Here is an 18,651-nt window from a genome sequence, read left to right on the forward strand (position 1 = left end):
ATCCCAAACTGTATGTTGTCTGTGAAGGCAGTTAGCACTCGTAAGTGGACACGCAGATTCAGCTGAAGCTATTCGACTCACCTCCTACAGATAGTTGCCAGGGACGGCAGTCAAGTCCAGACAGCTATTTATCTGTGAGTGACCTTGCACAGCAGTAGCTTAGTTAATACAGTAGCCCTTATTGATAGAAGACACCAGTCAGATGAAAGCTCTGCACTCATTTTAAAGTGTTTTTTTTTCTCCCACAAAAATAGCTAAATAGATTGTAAAACTGTTAATCTTGACAGCACGGCAGGAGAATATTTATACCATGATTATAGGAAAAACTTAAAAAGACAAGTCATATGCATGTTGTCACGGCGATGAACAGGTGTAACAGTGACGCAACCTAAACAGAAGTTAGTCCCTTGGCTGCACCTTCTGTCTTTTTTTTTTTCTTCTCCTCAGCACTTTACACTCCTTCAGTTCAACTCACTTGACCTTACTGGACATAACTGGCTGCTTGCGTAGCCATGTGTACATCCACCACATACCCATTCATGGCCACACATGAGCCTATAAACACCCTTCTTATCCTTCCATTGTTTACCTAGGCCCCGTGAAGACCGCATGAGCGGCAGAACCGGCGAGTTCCTAGCCTGTGAAGTCATATGGGCGCTCAGATTACAGGCCCCCGTAGGCTAGTAGCTAATATCACACACAGTTTGAGTGGAGGATTTCATGATTGCATTCTTTTGTGTTGGATAAAGTAAAAAAAAAAAAAAAAAGAAAAGAATGAGGGAAACTGCAGAGATGTAGCATATATAGAAAATAACCACTGGCGTCTTCAAGCATATTGGCCAAAGCAATCTGACGCATCGCCATCTATCACTCTGTGTATATTGCTCTTGGTCTTCGATAAACATGTAACAATCAGTTGTCCTCTATCCAACAACCTGGAAGAGAAAGCCTTCGCCGTCTCTCTCCTCCTCCTTCGCTCAGCTCCAAAAAGCCATTATGGCTAGACAAAAAATGTGCTTGTTACGCAACCCAGCCCAACCCCCGACACCCCCACCCTTCAACGAGACATGTTTGTCCATCATAAAATGCCGCATTAATAACCCATCACACGTAGCTTTCCCAATGCCGTATATTTATCTAAGCCTTCGCCCAGCGTTCAAGCAAAACAAACACGCCACTGCGGTCGGTTGCGGCGGCGCGAGGGAACGGAGAATGCAGCCTCGGGTATGTTCGATATGCTATGAGCGGTTTGTTTTGAGTTGCAAGCTCGACGCGGTGAAGCAAAGTGCTGGAATACAAGTCTGCCAGAGTGACTTGACGGATCATCACCGGCAGGTCAAGCGAAATTGCATTTGTTCCTCCAGATATTATTAATGCAGTGCAGAATTACTTATTTTCAACTGATTTGGCGTTATTATGGTGCTCAAAAAACATATCTATCTGAAGATCTTATAGAGTGCATAAACTGTGAGGAAAATGTAAGACAGGGGCGTTTTACCATGACAATGGTAGTGCTGGCGATGCCGAGCTCTTTGTGGCCAACGGGACAAGGCTTGGTTCAGAAAGAGAGGTTTGGCTTCATGAGATTGAGTGTTTAAATTCTTTAGGTACGGCTTCCACTGCTGTGTGGGCTTCAAATTCAAGTCATGTTCAAGTTCTTTCATCATACAAATTGGTTAAATGGAAAAACTCATAATTTGAACTTTTTGTGATGTCGTCGCCTTCGTATTGTAGTGGTGTGAAATGGTTGGAAATAACTGCGGTGCATCGGTCGTCCATTCTTGACCAATAAACCACAGGTATTTCCAAGGCCATTAGCTGTCAAAAGGTTTTGAAAATGGATAACAAAATACTGTCATGGTTTGAGTATTTCCATGTCCACAACATAACAGTTTGGAAAAATATTTTGGACAGGATATTCTCCCGATAGCGTACACAAGCAGATGTTCCAATACCGACGTACCTGAAACGGACATAAACTGTGCTACTAAATCCCTGAAATGCTCCACCGAACATGAAAAGATTACAGCAGTCTGGAGCTCATCCAGCATCTCCTATTGTGTTTTCCATGAGCAGAACAGAGTCTTCATATTATTGTTATTCTGCTTCTGTGTCCTTGTGTAACGTTCTTAGCAAAAGACAGTTAATGTGTTGGCAAGTTATTATAAGAATTTGAGACCACCCTGTTTTTGTGGTTGAGAGGAGCCTGTGTGGCGCTGGTTCGATGTGTTTTAGCAGCACCTGGAAGTTGTTTCTCAAAAAAAAAAATTTTTTCATATATTATTGTATCAAATATTGTATTATTTCTGTTTATTCTGTACACAATATTGGGCAATTGCTTGACGTGTAATTTGACAAAATTCTTGATTATTCTAATAGAAACGGGAGCATTAAACAGCTTTGTGAAGCTGTATTCACTTGGTTCTAAAGATGAACTCATTTGATTTTGAGGTTAAAGGTCAAGGCGACCTCACACAGTTGTCTTAAGAACACCTCAATATGGAATTTCTTTAAATGTGGCACAAACGTTCACTTGGACTCGAGGATGAGCTAATAAGACTTTGAAGGGAGGGAGGAGGGGTGGGGTCAAAGGTCAATGTCACTCCAACCTCATGTTGATACATGGGAACACAATTTCTGGGGAATGCTTTGGGGGAATGAATTTGGCACAAATGTTCACTTGGTCCCAAGGAGGAACCGATACAATTTTGGTGGTCAAAGGTTAAAGGTCACTGTGACCTTCAAAAACCTGTTTGTGATCATAACTCAATAATTCATATCCTAATCATGACAGTCACAACAATTTCGAACAAGAAAAAAAAGGTGAAGTGATGACATTTTACATGCAAAAGGTCAAAGGTCACTGACATCAAAATGTGAAACAATATTTCACATTTGGTCAGATTTTGAATTGGTGACAATCATCTTGGGTGTCCACCTTAAAACTGCACTGATTGTATGGATTGTCTTTGCTGTCGGGTTAAAGATGTGAGTGAAGCGTCAGCGTTTTACAATGTGTAGCTTCTTTGCAGCAACATCCTTTTTTTTTTTTTGTAGCAAAAAAAATTGTCTACTGTCATGGCCACAACTGCATTCAATCAGGATCAGCTTTATTGGCCAAAGTCATTCAAAGTCTATGTTAAGCGAGTCTGTGCCGACGTGGGTGGAATCTGGAACTTGACCGTTCGGCGTTGTGGCGTTTAATCGCCAACATCCTTGAAAAGAATACATGCTCTGTGATATCAAGCGGCCATTCACTATGTCGTTACAATATGCACTGAATGTTTCTGAGAGTACAGTACAACAGTTTGTGGATTACAAAAGCAACGACTCAAAAATCCAAGTGAAAAAAGAAAACCCATGTTCGGGCGATGATAAATCAGGGGATCCTTTCTGTCATCACCGGTGGTCAATAAAGTAGCCATTGGTCCAGACTCGCCATGTACTTTCCACTCCGTCCCATTGGGACTCAAAATGGAGAGCAATCCGCGTGCTCCATCTCCAGTCAGACTTTCCCAGCTTTTCCGGGATTCAAACTGGCAACCCTCTGGTCACAGGCCTCTCTCTGCGTGTCTCCCAACATATTGCCTCATGTTTTCATTTTGGTGGGTGATAGTCCACCAACGCCGCGCTGCTCGGAGTTTGGAATACTAACATATCATTACTGGTCCATCGGGAGAAACTTGAAAAGATTAATGATCGTTTCAGTCAATATAGGGATTTATGGCTGCTGGCGTCGTCGTGGTAACAAGCTACAGTTGAGCGTAGGTGGGTAAACAGTGTGGTTAGTGTTTTGGATGTGTGCAACCAGGATCCCACAAACTGTGTGTCTATAGAAAATGTGTGTGTGTTAGGTAAGTTAGGTTATGTGTGTTGTGTATATTGTGTAATGCCTAAATATATTTGGCTGCTTAATGTGTGTTTGTGTGTGTATGTGTTCTGGTTTTCCTCTCCTGTCAGACCCTCATGTTCTTGTAAGATAAGGTTGTTTTTTTTCCACAATTCCCCACTTCTCTTGAGTCTCATTTATCTTCACCAAAGGGCAGCAAAGGACATTTCACCTGTTAGCATACCCAAGAGCGGACATACCGAGTGAGAGCCTCTCATGAAGCAGAGTTGATAACATGAATCACAATGTGACTTGCAAAGCTTATGACAAAGGAAATAAAGTGCATCGCAGTGTGAAAACTGTATTCCTTCCAGTAATGTACATTTAAAAATTGTTGTCTTTGGGAAATTGTTCAAAGGCTGCTTTCTTTATAAAAAAAAAAAAGAATGAGTGTGCTGATAACATGACTACAGTCCAAAAACTTGATGACAATATTTTTTATGAATGAGGATTATTGACGTCAGATACCTGTTTGCCGTGAGGGCGTTCTCACACCTAAACGTTCGAACGAAGTTTCATGTTCCTGTTACATTCTTTACATTTGATCAAGTTCCTCAGGTAAAAAGCTTAGAGCTGGGGTTATTAGTGTAACCACCCACTGAAAGGTTAGACCAACAGCTTCTCAATGACAACCACACAGATGTCATTTTGATTATACAGTACATGTAACTTGGCGTGAATCGGTGAAGAGTAGGTAAAGAAGATAAATAATCATTGGCCACAGTAAAACTAGTATCCTGAGTCACACATGACAAGACTGCAGAGGAAATGCGACCAAAATAGTACAGAAAATAGAGAGATGTGGAAAAGTTGCGTGAAAGCTTGAGGACTGACACAGAGCTCTATGTAACGGTGGTCAGATTTAGTAATACTGTGGAGCAGAACGCAGCGCTATTCTCTTTTCTTATGATTTACGGGATTCAGTAAAAAAAAAAATCACACTCTCCAAAACTCGTGGCCGATGTTGCTTAACAACCTCATCCGAGCCCAGTGTCATGGAGCATACAACTTGTTGCATATTATGACAACCCAAACAAACAAAGCCAACCAACTTGTACCGTCGTCGAGCAAATGCTTCTAAAATGCAGTGATGTAGACGTTCAGGAAAGCACAACATGGAAACACTGAAGTATTCACATACGCTCGTCAAAACTACAGTGTATATTAATTCATTTATCATTTTGACTTGTCTTTAATTACTACAAAATATGGTTTGCATTTTTGTCAACAATTTCCAAAACCGTACCATTATTTTGGCGACACATGCTTGCTGTGTGGGCCTTATGCGATCAGGGACCGTTTTAAGACCAGAGTTAGCTGTCGAATTCTCAAAATCCATGTTTGCATGTTGTTGGCTTTTGTTTTTCCATTTTTTTCCAACGGCTCATGAATGCAGCGCCTTTCAGCAGCCAGCTTGTCCTTGACTGCACCAGTAAGAAGAGTTTATTTAAAAGTAGTGCCACTGCATTAAAAGGAGACTGTTACATTTTTACTATGATGGATGACTTCGCGAGTGTGTTTAAATTTCTGCGTGTTGACTTTTTTTTTTTTTTTAATGCGTGTTGTGAAATAAGCAGACACCAGTGGCCAAACCAAATACACACTCCTCAGTGGAATCTGTGTGTGTATACAAATAGAAATATACCAATTCGAAATGTGTCATTTAGAGGTGTGACTGAAAGCTGACTCCACTAATAGCAGATGAGGGCTAAAAAGAAGAGCTGCAGAAGTTTGCACCAAGTTACATTTGGCTCCTTCCACTTCTCTAAATGCCTGTAAATGACAGGCTATAAAGAAACAAAGGGGGGGGACAACATCTCCAATTAGCAACGAGGACAACTGAGTCCACCTGAGGGACCACGCCTCCCTTCGTCCAAGGGGACCTAATTTATTTATTTTTCTGATTTATTAGGTTATTCGATGGAGGCATTGATGTGGGCTCTAATCTGAGGTGCTGCAAACTAGTGCTTCCTGAGGCCGGTACCTCCAGTGAGCTCTGCAGCAGAGGGAACTCTCGGCCTTCCTCTCCTGAGGTGGTTCTCCTGAAAGTCGGTTTCTTCACAACGTTTGACGTTTTTGCTGTCTGCACTTGAAGAAACTGCCAAAGATCTTTTTTTTTTTTTTTTTTTTTTTTTGGACTGATTCATGTCTTAAGTAATGATGGACAGCTTTTTCCTCAATGATTTTTGCCTAAATATGTATTATTACAGTAGTTGAATTGGGCTGTTTGCTGTATACTAGCAGTACGTTGGAACAACTCAGCTGATGCTCTCAATCCTATCGTGGTGGAGGCCACATCTAACGAGGGCAGCGGCGCTGCAGCCTTTAACCATTTGCCTCTGACCACAATATACAATATGATGTGTGCCAAAACTCACCAAGTGCAAATACCAGTTTCCCGAATGTGAGCAGATTGCAACACCGTGTCGGTAGACAACCATTACAGACTTTTAGGCTTGTTCTTGCTCCCACTAGATATTTACTCGCCTCGCTATCACTACTTGTATCACTTCTTCTGGCTCTGCCGCCGCCGCCGCCATGATTGGAATTACATTTAGAAACAAATTATAAACTTGACTTCAATGCCATCGCACTTAGCCACCCCCGCTGGTCTCTGTCTGATCGGTCCCCCCGTTTAGAGTGACTTAGCAAATCTTAGTGCAAACAGGGTTTTTTTTTTTTTTTAGACCGTGATCACAGCGAGGACTGAAGCTGTGAGCTACAGGCTGGCAGAGGAAGGTCACTCGATTGTAATTCCACCACTTTACTTTTGACAAGGCTGTTAACTAATAATACGTCACAGTTGATGAACTCATGAATGCCGACAGCCGGCAAAGCTGTCACCGAGGCAAACGGGTGACCGCTTTGTGGAACGTGAAATATAAAACATGTTGTACTTCTGTACGCTTCATGTTTTTTCATAGTTTTAATGTTTCCACTGCGCTGTAGAAACCAACGCCAACTGTTGTGTGTTATCCAGTTGCCTGTACGTGACATACGTGATGTGATTGATCCAAAGTTTTGAACTTTTTTTTTTTGGACCCTCTTCTGAGGATGTAAATACTCGTCATGTTGTCTGATCAGCACCTTTTTGTCTGCGTCTGTGAGCTCGCCGTCCAACAGGACGGCACTGCACACTCAACTCCGTTCACACGGCGAGGACTGAAGAGAACGCACGCGCCACTTCAGACCTCTGACAGAAAACAGCAAAGGAAACCATAAGTGGGGACGAGAAAAGTAGCAGCCAAGTGAAATTTAATCATTGTTATTAGATGCTTTAAAAAAAAAAAAAAAAGACAGGAAGACGCTGCCAAAATAAGGAGTGACTCTTAGTATCTTACCCCCCCGCCCCCCTCTGGTTCCCTCCCTCTCTGTTCACTGCCATCACAAACAGCACTAATGCTAACAGAGTAGCCCCGAAGCTTGCCTGCAGGGTCTGTCACCATGGCGACATGGCCAAACACAGAGGCCTGACAAAACCGCTAATATATAGCAGGAGAGGCTTTTTAAAAAAAAAAAAAATTATTTTGCGCTGCCGGGCCGTCGTGCGCGGAGGCACAGTGTGTGTACACACATGCTCTTACTCACGCACGCACGCACACGCACACACACACACACACACACACACACACACACACACACACATAAAACCAACACTCACATGCTGTCGAGCAGCCTGCCAGGGAGACAATAGAGAGAGACAGAACGTGACAGATGTAACAATGGATACAGAAACATCTGCATTTCAACACGTGTACACTGCATGACCCAATAACTAGTGTGCGAGCAAGCGACTGTGCTTTTTCCTGCTTGTGTACAATGTGTCCACATCTGTTTGTGCGTGTGTGTGTGTGTGTGTGTGTGTGTGTGTGTGTGTGTGTGTGTGTGTGTGTGTGTGTGTGTGTCCATGTGGTTCCGTTTAACCCTTTCCTTTGAGTGTGACACCATTTAACCTGTGGGCTGCTGCAGTGAGACTCCAGTTAACACCACGTTTCCTGTGCGCTCAGCTGCATCTGGATGCGAATGGAAACACACACACACACACGCACGCACGCGAACACACACACACACACACACACACACACACACACACACACACACACACACACAGTCATCAGCTTTATTGCCTTCGACTCAGCTGCATCTGGACATGTAAATGCAAACACGATCAACACGTGCACGCTAATCTAAAGAAATGTCAATTTAGTATCTCCCTTTTAGTTTGCCACTAAAGTGTGTTATAATAAATGACTTGCCTACATCAATCATCGGGCTACGATGAAAAACCTTTATTTCTTTTGAAAACGTTTTTTTTTTTTTTTTTTTTATGAGACCACAATATGTTAAAGCTGCACTTGCCAAAGAGGTTTTAATGGAAAAATAAACCAACTGTATGGAAATGCAACAAAAAAATAAAAATAGGGTCCCGACTCACCCAATTACCTGAAGAAACACCGGATCTGTCTTCATTCATACGGTAGTCGGGCCCCAGCAGCACCTTTTTAAAACGACTTTATTTTGCTAAGGCGGTTCTGGCAGTTTTCTAAACGTTGGACTGCAGAGGAGCCTCGAACAAAACAATGGAAAATGCCGACCTGCGCCGGTCCGAATGCCTCCGGTTCTCCTGTTCTTGAACATGTAAGTGCGCGCGTTTGTTTTCTTCATCAGCTCACGCCGCCGACGGTCACCAGGAGGCCCGGCGTCGGAGCTGCCGGCGCGAGGCCTGCTTCGTCACCGCCGTTTCACCGAGAGCTTCAAAAGCAAAACTCTTCCTCCCTCCGTCGGCCCCTTCTCCTCCTCCTCCTCCTCCTCTTTTCCATTTCTATCGCTCCGCTGTCCCTCCAGGTGTCTTGACAGGCACCAGCAGCGAGACATTTCAGCCGGTGGCTTTTCGCACCGATCCGTCGCCGTTGTTCATTAAGTCGCGGCTTTTGTTGTCAGCTGTGAAAGGCGTGGTCAAACGGTCGGTGTCAGCTGGCGTCGGACCAACGTTGACCAGCGTCGCCAGTTTAGAGGAACGAGTTTTTTTTGATCAACCGGGTTTTTATGCGAATTGGCAAACTTTCTGGGAAACGCTACAAAAAAAAAAAAAAAAAAAAAAAAAAAGCCTTTAAAGCGGGCTCATACTCTCCAGCAGAGACCGTTGTTGGTTTTTGTTGTTTGTTACTGTAAACTCAGTTATACAGTGAACAAAAAAAGAAAAAAAGAAATGTAAGTCTAATGTTTCTGCGGGCGGTTTCAGACGCCAGACTTTACAATCCCGCTTTCTTTCCGCGCCGGTGGAAGCTCATCAAAGTGCGGCCGATCGTATTGTTTGGGTTTGTTTTTCCAATCGACAACCCGGTGAAAGTCGAGAGCCGTCCATCACCTTCCCCCATGTTGTCCATCACCTTCCCCCATGTTGTCCATCACCTTCCCCCATGTTGTCCATCACCTTCCCCCATGTTGTCCATCACCTTCCCCCATGTTCCGACCGCCGCCCTCCGGCATCAAGAGTTCAATCTGGTGGCGTTTGCAGCGTCACTCGCGTACATGCTCATTGATCGCAGTTTATACGGGGCTTTGGAGACGGAGACGGACGGAGTCACAGCTCGTAAACTTATGCTTTCTGAATGCTTTTTGGCACGGCGGCCATTACCGCCGAGATGGCCTAATGGTCGACTGGGGGAACTTATTGGAACTGGAGTTGGGAAGAAGGGGTTTTTATAATGGGACGGATGGATTAAGAGATGTAGTGAGGGGGCAGATCAGAGGGAACGTAACAGAGAGACAAGTTAACAAGACCGAGAGTCTCCGGCCGTCCTGTCTGCCGTTGGACGGCGTTGACGGTTCTGACCTCGGCGCCGCGCTGACGGTTCTGACCTCGGCGCCGCGCTGACGGTTCTGACCTCGGCGCCGCGCTGACGCGCACGTTTGTTTACCGAACGCACCGTTTATGGCGTTCCTTATCTTCGTTCAGTAGGTCAACACGCCGGCGTGTTTGTTCCCAGTACATGTGTTATTTGTTCCCAGTACATGTGTTATTTGTTCCCAGTACACGCGCTATTAGATTACAGGCATATTTTTAGCTCAGTAAAATATTTGCCAAATTAGTTCCTTTGAGGAACATGCATGTCAGAAACAAATCTAAAAGCAATCCCTCAGCAGTCGTTCTTGAGATATTTCCTCCCCCCAAAAAACCAGAAATGTGTGTTGCTATATTAGATTATACACTTTTCCTTTCTTTTTTTTTTTTTTTACCAGATATTCCCACCATGTGGTTGAGGTCTTTTATTTTGGGCAAACTACCGTGTCTGCTGAGGAGCTGGCCTGTTCTTTTTGAGTGAGATGTCTGGTGTGTTTTTTTTTTGTATCACTGTGCGATATGAAGGACATTCTGGGGACGTGCTGTAATATGGAGCTGGTTCAGAAAGTAGCAGGGTTCAAAGTGTGGGACTTTATCAAGCACGCACAATGAAAGACATGAAAGACGTGAAAGATGAAGAAGGACTGTCAGAAATTAGGTCTGATTAAGCTGATGTAAAATTGGGGTAAAGACTTGTCTGCAGTTGGGACATTTTGGAGTTTCGGGGATAAAAATGACAGAAAATGGAATCAAAGATTCCACGGTGGAATCACGACGCTGATCAGAAAAGCCTTTTGGTGCGTTGGTTTTACAAGATCCCTTGTTATTTTTTATCCTTCTAGTTCTGTTGCACCTATTATTATCTCATTTCAATATATATAATATATATAGATATATACTGTACTTTATATATATATATACATACATATATATATGTTGACTGTGTTTCTTGGTTTGTTTGTATATAATATATATAGATATATAATGTACTGTATATACTGTGCATTTTATATTTTTTATTTATATTTTTTTACTGCTATTTACTGCTATTTTATTGCTTTTCTATTATTCTATTCTATTCTATTATTTGATTCTATTATTTCTATTATTATCTTATTGCTTCTGTACGCTGCTGTAGCGGAAAAAAATTTCCCCTCGGGGATTAATAAAGTAACGACCTACCTACCTACCTACCTTGTAAGATATTACTACATTCATCAGTTGGACATGTCCACGTCCTCTGAGAGGACACCGTTTCTGTCCTGTATTTGTTCAATTTTGAACTATCCCAAAGCCGTGCGGGCAAACCTCGTCTCGGTTCAGCGGGCCCGCCGCCACGGAGATGATCGGACACCCTGGCGCACGGTGATTTGTTGCAGTTATAATCTCTGCACTAAATTGGACACAGAGGCAGTAAAAGTCACAGGGGCTTGAAAAAAAAAAGGAATGGATTTGCTTGGAAATAATTGCCCCCCCCCCCCCCAACCAACCCCCTCCCCCCACCTTCGAACGTCCAACCGGTTTTATGTCCTTCATTAACGTCAAGTACGGAAAGAAATAAAAAAAAATTAAAAAAAAAAAAAAAAAACCCGAACGGAAACTGCATCTGAAAAAATCAAATCTTTCGACACTCTGAATAACTCACACCCGCTGCACTTCAAGTGCAATTCTTGTTGACGTCAGCCATAATTCTGTTATTGCTTGCGATGAAGTATTTTGGCGGATCACTTCTTTAAGAAAATAACAGGGAGTTTAGTGAGGATTTCTCAAAGGGAAAAAAAGAACGAGAGCTTTTCCGAATTGTCTCCGAGGATCCGAGACAATTCTCCACCAAAAAAACAACCCCCCCCCCCCCCCCGACGTTTTCTCCTTCTGTTCCTCCCGGAGGTTTTATGTTCCTTTCTCTTCTTTGCCGGTCCGGCGCGTCGTCCGTCGTCCAGAACCTCCGGGCAGGTTGTCGAGTACAGTTTTAAGAGTACGCTGAAAAAGCACTTCGGCGCCCAGCTGTGTTGATTTCAGGACGGACCGAGGTCCTGTCGCATCATCACGCGGAGGTTCCCGGTCGATGCCGCGAAAAACCCCCTCCGCAGCCCCGGAGAGGTGAGGCCGCAGCTTCCTCCAAAAGCGTCCGGCGGAGATTTGAATTCCTGACATTCCTCCGGCGGAATATAGGATGTTTGGGTTTGCAGTATGGTGTTGAGTGATCTTGACGTGTGCTTCCTAAAGAGAAAAAAAAAAAATCACAGGATATAAATCCAAAGTCAAACAAACGGGGTCTTGCTGTTCGCATTGGACTGCAGCGTGAGAGGAGATTACAGATGCTGCTTAAAGTTGAGAATAAACCTGCGATGCATTTGCTTTTTCTCTGACCGTATGATACCGGGGGGCGTGAGAGCGTTTAAGATATTGAATACCGGCGGCTCTGGCAGCTCCAAACGCAACACAAGCAACCACAAGCAGCACCCCAGAAGTCGAGTCCTCGCAGAGAAGCTGCAGGGTTCGCACCACTGGGTATAAAAATGGGACGTGGCCTCTGGTTCTGAAAAGTGAGGCCAGCGTGGCCTTCGAGTGCAATACCACTGAGGCCCACTAGGGGCTGGCTCCAGTTAACTCGAGCTTCAACAGACTTCCAATTAAAAAGGCATCAACTTCTCTCGTGAAATAACAACTCAAAGTTTTTTCCACAAGTCATTATGGTGTCATTTTGGTAATTTCACGCCGGATCAGTGTTTTGGTGGTGCTGCTGCAAATAATTCCATAATTGGTTTGATATTAGGGCTTCAAAGAAGAGTGTTTTTAGGTGTGGGCCTGGTTTTATTGACATGCCTGAGGTGCTGAGGCTTAAAACTGGCAGCTCACAAACCAACGGGTGCACTGCTCAACGGGTTGGCACTTTCTGTGCACACCCTCCGATTCTGTGCAAAACTTAGGATACAGGACCGCTGGTATCCAGAAAGGAAACTGAACTCAAAATAAGACAAATGTTTTACCAGAAGATGTATTTGTCCTCTTTTGATGAAGGCTAGCAGCCAGTCCCTTTGCCAAGCTTCCATGGGACAGAAAGTCATCCCTTCCTTGAAACTTCTGATAAGTAAACAAATAAGCCACAGCCCCAAAATAATGTACGAGTAACAGAACAATGCTGGGATTAGTAGGTCTGATGTACAGTGATTACCAAATTAAATGATAACCCTCGGCATTTCTCGGTACAGTTGTACATTAATTCTGTAAACCATTACACAATATTACACAGGTTGTTAGAAATGGTTATTTGATACACTTTATATTTCAATTATCAAAGTGCCTGTTTGGGTAAAGGTCATTCTTGTATTATCACTGCGTTTTCTGTGGCTCATTAACTATATTTCTACCTGCCACCGTCGCTGTAGTTAACTTTAAACTTGTTAATGTGCGTGACGTCCGTTTCACCTCTGAATCACTGTCTGGGTCATGAGCTGTCTCACTGTTTGCATTCTTTCGGGCCTTGTGTGGTAGCGAGCTGACAGTTTTAGATGTGGCAAGGTCACAAACGGAGGAAAGGTCTGACGGAGATCAATGAAAACTTGAGCTAGAAGGTAGAGATTGCAGAGGCTGAGGGTCATATGCGATTTGCTATGACACATCTAAAATATTTATATTCAGCTTAGCAGTTGACTGTTTTTTGGAAAACCACATCTACCCTGCTGCAAGTCAATAGATGAGACAGAGCAGCAGTTTTCGAATCATTCTACTTTTACATTTAAAATGTGAATTTCACTTTGTTGTAAAAAGCAGATTAACGGTTTTAGTATTGATTACATTAGAGTCCAATGTAGCTTTTGCTATTTCTTTGAAATTTGTTTATATTAAAGTCATTTAGATTCTTTAAATGCCTTAAAACAAGTTTTATTCTTTGAAGATTGGGGCACAACAAAGATGACTTTTTCACTTTTTTACAGACAATCAAAATGAGCCATGTTGACACTTACTGCCAGGTCTGCCTACTCCAACATTTTAACTGATGAACCTCTGTATTGTTGCCATTTTCATTCCCATCTGCAGAGTTTTTCCTCTTCTTGCCGTCTGCCTGCGCAACGTAGCTCAGGCTCTCACGGTTCTCGCTGTCCCTTTCCACATCTTTTCCTTGTGTTTTTTTTTTTTTTTTCTCCTCCTGCACCTAACTACTATGTATGGAAACTTAACGACAGGTTACGGTGCCTTTCATGGTAAACTGAAGCTGGTTTATCTTACATCACTGTATCCGTCCGTCCTGTTGTCTCATTGTCAGAACTGTGAGTGCTCAAGTACACCAACACTCCCATTGCAGGGAGTGGCGGGCCTATACGGTACAGCTGAATCATGTCTCCTTCTCTTATGACCTGCTGGTGCTGCCTTGGTGCTGATTGCTTTATGTACTGGATGGATGGTGCACAGCCGCTCTGACCGTCTGCTTGCTGGCTTTCACACATCAGTCCGCTGCCGGCTGACGTTTTTTTTTCGCTGCTTGTGTGATGTTTTCTTCTGAAAGCCCATCAGGACAAAATGTTCCCATGGTGTGTATGGGTTAAATACGCACGTACGATTTATTGAGAAACATTTCTCCGGAGGCAGAAATTAAGTCACTTGAGTGAGCACTGCTTGAGTCAGTCCTCAGCGGGCCAAGTCACAAGAGGCACAGTGTTTTGCTGTGTGACTTAACAGGCAGATTGGGTACAGTAATGGGAAGAAAAGAACTCAGAATATACAACCATGCAGGGATGTGCACACACATGTTCAGGGCTAGGGGCTGACTATTCAAAGGGCACCCCCTCCACTCATTGCAAAAACAACTGGACAACTACTTGTGTTCCTTTTTCACCAATCTACTGATTGTTTTTCATTTAAGAGACACACATTTTTTTTTTCATGAAATAATAGAAAATAGCAATAAAGTACCTGTTATAATTTGACCAGGGTGGCATCTTCGTGTGTCTTGTTTTGTCTGTTTGTCATTCACATTACACTCATGCATGAGCAAGAAAAGTATCAAACCACATTTGAGAAGATGAGATTGCAGATGTTTGGACCTCTTGCTCAGAAAAATGATCATTATCTAATTACAAAATGCAACCCTGTTTCCCATAAAAGTTGGGACGCTGTGTAAAATGTAAATAAAAACAAAATGCAATGATTTGCCAATCCCATAAACCCATATTTAATTTATGACAAAAATATGCTCTTTTTGAATTTGATGCCAGCAACACCTCTCAAAAAAGTTTTCACGGGCATGTTTACCACTGTTTTGCATCACCTCTTCTTTTTACAACACACTGTAATCATCTGGGAACTGAGACCAGTTTCTAGAGTTTTGAAAGTGAAATGTTGTTCAATTTTTGCCTGATATAGGGATTTAGCTGTTCAACAGTTCAGGGTCTGTGACATGAGTAAATCTGACCAAACTACTGAGAAGTTATCTGCAGTACATCTCATCACTGTGGAGCATTTTAGTATCTTTCAGCTCATTGTTTTGGTTTTACAACCAGTAACTGTTTTGGTTCAGTCTCATATTCAGCTTAAGCTTCTTCCAGTAAAAATGCTCTTTGTATTTTTTTCCCTCAGTTTTAGCCCAAAGAAAATCTGTTTACTTGGTGACACAAGTCCGAGAATCTGTATCTTTGTGTATCTGTATGCATGAGTTTGTATGCTTTATGGGCACATGTGCCTGTAAGTGCATACGTGCAGAGTTTTGTGTATGTGTGTGACTAATCCCCTCATAACTGCCAAGTTATGAGACCTTGCTACACACTAGAGAGCAATAAGAACACGATGGCCTGTTATTGCTTACCGGAACCGTAGAGAATATAAAATAGATGCAGAAAGAAAGCTGTAAAAAAAATAAAATAAAGACAACATGATCCAGAGAGCCTCTTGAGCAAATTCATAAATCAAGTTCACGTTGGGGAGTAAAAATTACGAGCCAAAACCCTCAAAGAACATGGCACCAAAAAACATTACTTTTTTTTTTTTTGTTCACTTATTAGTGGATTTAACAGTTTTAGTGCTGAGTTTAAAGGTATGTGATTGGCCTGTGTGTGTGTGCGTGCGTACTTTAAATGGTCATGTGCCCTGGAGCGCTTATACACATGCTTTTGCCAGTGTGTCTGCGATGCATGCTTGTATTTGTTTTTGGATGGAATGTACCTGTGTGAGGATCACATGTTTTTGTGTGTGTGCAGACAGAAGTCACGCCAGCTCCAGTCACCTGTCACTTCTGTGTATTCGCCGTATGTGGGAATGTGCCAGTGGAAAAAGCCCTCAATCTTTTAATGCTGCTTATTTCCCAGCACCTCACACTGGTCTTTTCCTCTCTCTGCTTTGGCACAAGACTGAGGAAAACCCTCTGTGTGTGTGTGTGTGTGTCTCTCTCTCTCTCTCTGTGTGTGTGTGTGTGTGTGTGTGTGTGTGTGTGTGTGTGTGTGTATATACGCCCTCGCACCTCGTCACCTCTGATGCTGCAGTGGGAAGCCTTCTTTGCCAGGAGAACCCCAGACTGGCAGGCATACCGAACGCCTACACACACACACACACACACACACACACACACACACACACACACACACACACACACACACACACACACACACACACACACACACGTGCACGCACATGCTTGTACACACTCAACACATGCTTTTAACACACACGTGAGCTGCGCATATGCAGACGTACACACATATTTGAATACATGTAGCGCACACACATGCCGCTCCCCTTTCCACACACTTCTGTTAAACCTTTTCCATTATTTTACGGCTACTTCTATAACAGTGGCAGTGAAGCCCACATGGCCGAGTCCGAGCTCCAATGTAAACAGCAGGATTTGAAAGTGACACCCAATTCCAGGCCTGGAAGACATGTAACAATCAGAGGACCAGGTGGTGAATCACACACTGGCTCATAACCCCCCCCCCCACACACACACACACACACTCCACCCTAAATAAAATCTGTATTACAGTGGGAGTTGGTAACTGCCACTGATGTTGCCTTGTTAAATATTCTCAATTCCTCACATTGGAACTTACTCATCAGTATTTCCCACTGTGGAACACATCAGAAAATTCTGAGATGCCAGACCCAAATCACACCAAACCAAAATATCAGCAGTAGAAACCTTTTCTTTTTCTTTTCTTTTTCCATGTGACCTTCATTTATCTGGGGAACATTGACTGTGCAAGTTGGATGTAGCCGCGGAGTTAGCCATGCCCCAATTCAATGATTCAGTCGCATAGATTCGCTCCTTCTGGTCATAAACCTGCTGCTTTATTATGTCTGCCGCCTGCGTTACTCTTAATGTAACACCTTAAATGAGTCATATGGTCGCAGTTTTTTTTTTTTTTTTTTGCTTGATTGTTGCCGCTACAGGTCCAGTGGCAGATGGATTTGATTGTAGTCACGCGTTTCAATTCATGCGAAAAACACACTCCTATAATCACACAGCTGTGTCTGCTTTGCTTTCACACCACAGACACACCAAAGCCTGACTGGACCTAAGATTACCTTTTCAGTATGTCTCTGTTCTGTTTTATGAGCACACACGCCAGACTTTTCACGAAGGAGGTGAACTAAGCAGGCGATGCGGTGTTTGTCCCAACTCCTGCATAAAGGTTTAAAGCACCGTTATATTAAAGGATAAATAAGGAATGAGAGAAAGCTAAACGTGCAGTGCTGAAACTTGAATGTGAGGCGTTTAGGGAACATCTCTTTAATTATAGTTGCAGAAAAACAACCGGGGTCACACTGTCCCCCTCTAAACTGCAAGAATCGAAAGATTTGTACGATAATGTGTAATCTAATCTTTGTTTTCTAAAAATTGATTTTATAAAACTGGTAGCGAAAAAAAATGAACGGCGTCAATGTATATATCAAAAACTTTTAAAGGATACCCAGCCAAACATGGGCTCCACCATACCATGGTGGATAAATTGTTTCGAGTGTCGCAACCTTCACAAAAAGGACCCCTTTTCACTCTCTAAACTTGTTCCATTCTGTCAAAAGAGACGCGCAAATTATTTGACCCCCATTCAAGTTAACATTGGAGTAAGTGCAAAGTTAGCTAGCTTGGCATTTCGACCGTCAGTGAAACTCTCACAGTGAGGAGGCAGGCTGCCCTCCACCCCACCCCACCCCACTTCATGACAAGCGGTAGGTGAAACCCTGGCTCTCCACTGTGTAATATCAAAAATTGGCCCGTTACAATTGTATTTTTCATTTGTACTCTTTTTATTTACCCGCTACCGTGGCTGATAAAGGTGAGCAAATTTGACGTGTTGTTCACGGCTTCAATTTTCTTTTTGTTGTAATTTGAATCTGGAAACCCTCTTCTGAGTGGAATGATCGAGCAGTTGTTTCTCAATGCAGTCGCATACGGTGTTCGATGCCAATTGGTCAAAAGCTGCTCCAATCGTTTCAAAATGAACGCCCGGTCGGACGCAACGCGTGGAAACGATTCCCTTCACAGTGTGCCCAGACCCATATATTCAAACGGTGAATTTGCATCTGGCAACAACAGGCTGAGAGGTTTCACCCAAAGGCACAAAAACCAGAAATGAAATGCATTTCCCTTCCCACAGTTTCAGTAATTAGAGCTTTAGATTTGGTGGATTCTCATGTATGTTTTGCACTGTGTACTTTTATTACTTCAGTCATCCATTTACTTTGGTGTTGCATCGAACGTAACCCATACAAACGTGCAGGAATGTCATCCTTTTCTTTTAATTTTTGCTTTTACAACCGCTCTGTCTGCATCTCAGCTCTTTACCACACATTGTAGACGAGTGGTTTCTCAACATTCTGTGTTCATGTTTTGCTCATGCATCCCTCAAATCCACAATAAGACCTCAGGAACATATATCACATATATAGGGGGGGAAAAAATACTGGTGGTCAGAGGGCGTGA

This window comes from Brachyistius frenatus, unplaced genomic scaffold (genome assembly GCF_029030835.1).
Source record: "Brachyistius frenatus isolate BFR_SWC_R1_liver_20210118 unplaced genomic scaffold, ASM2903083v1 Contig_69, whole genome shotgun sequence".
In the NCBI taxonomy this organism is placed as follows: domain Eukaryota; kingdom Metazoa; phylum Chordata; class Actinopteri; family Embiotocidae; genus Brachyistius; species Brachyistius frenatus.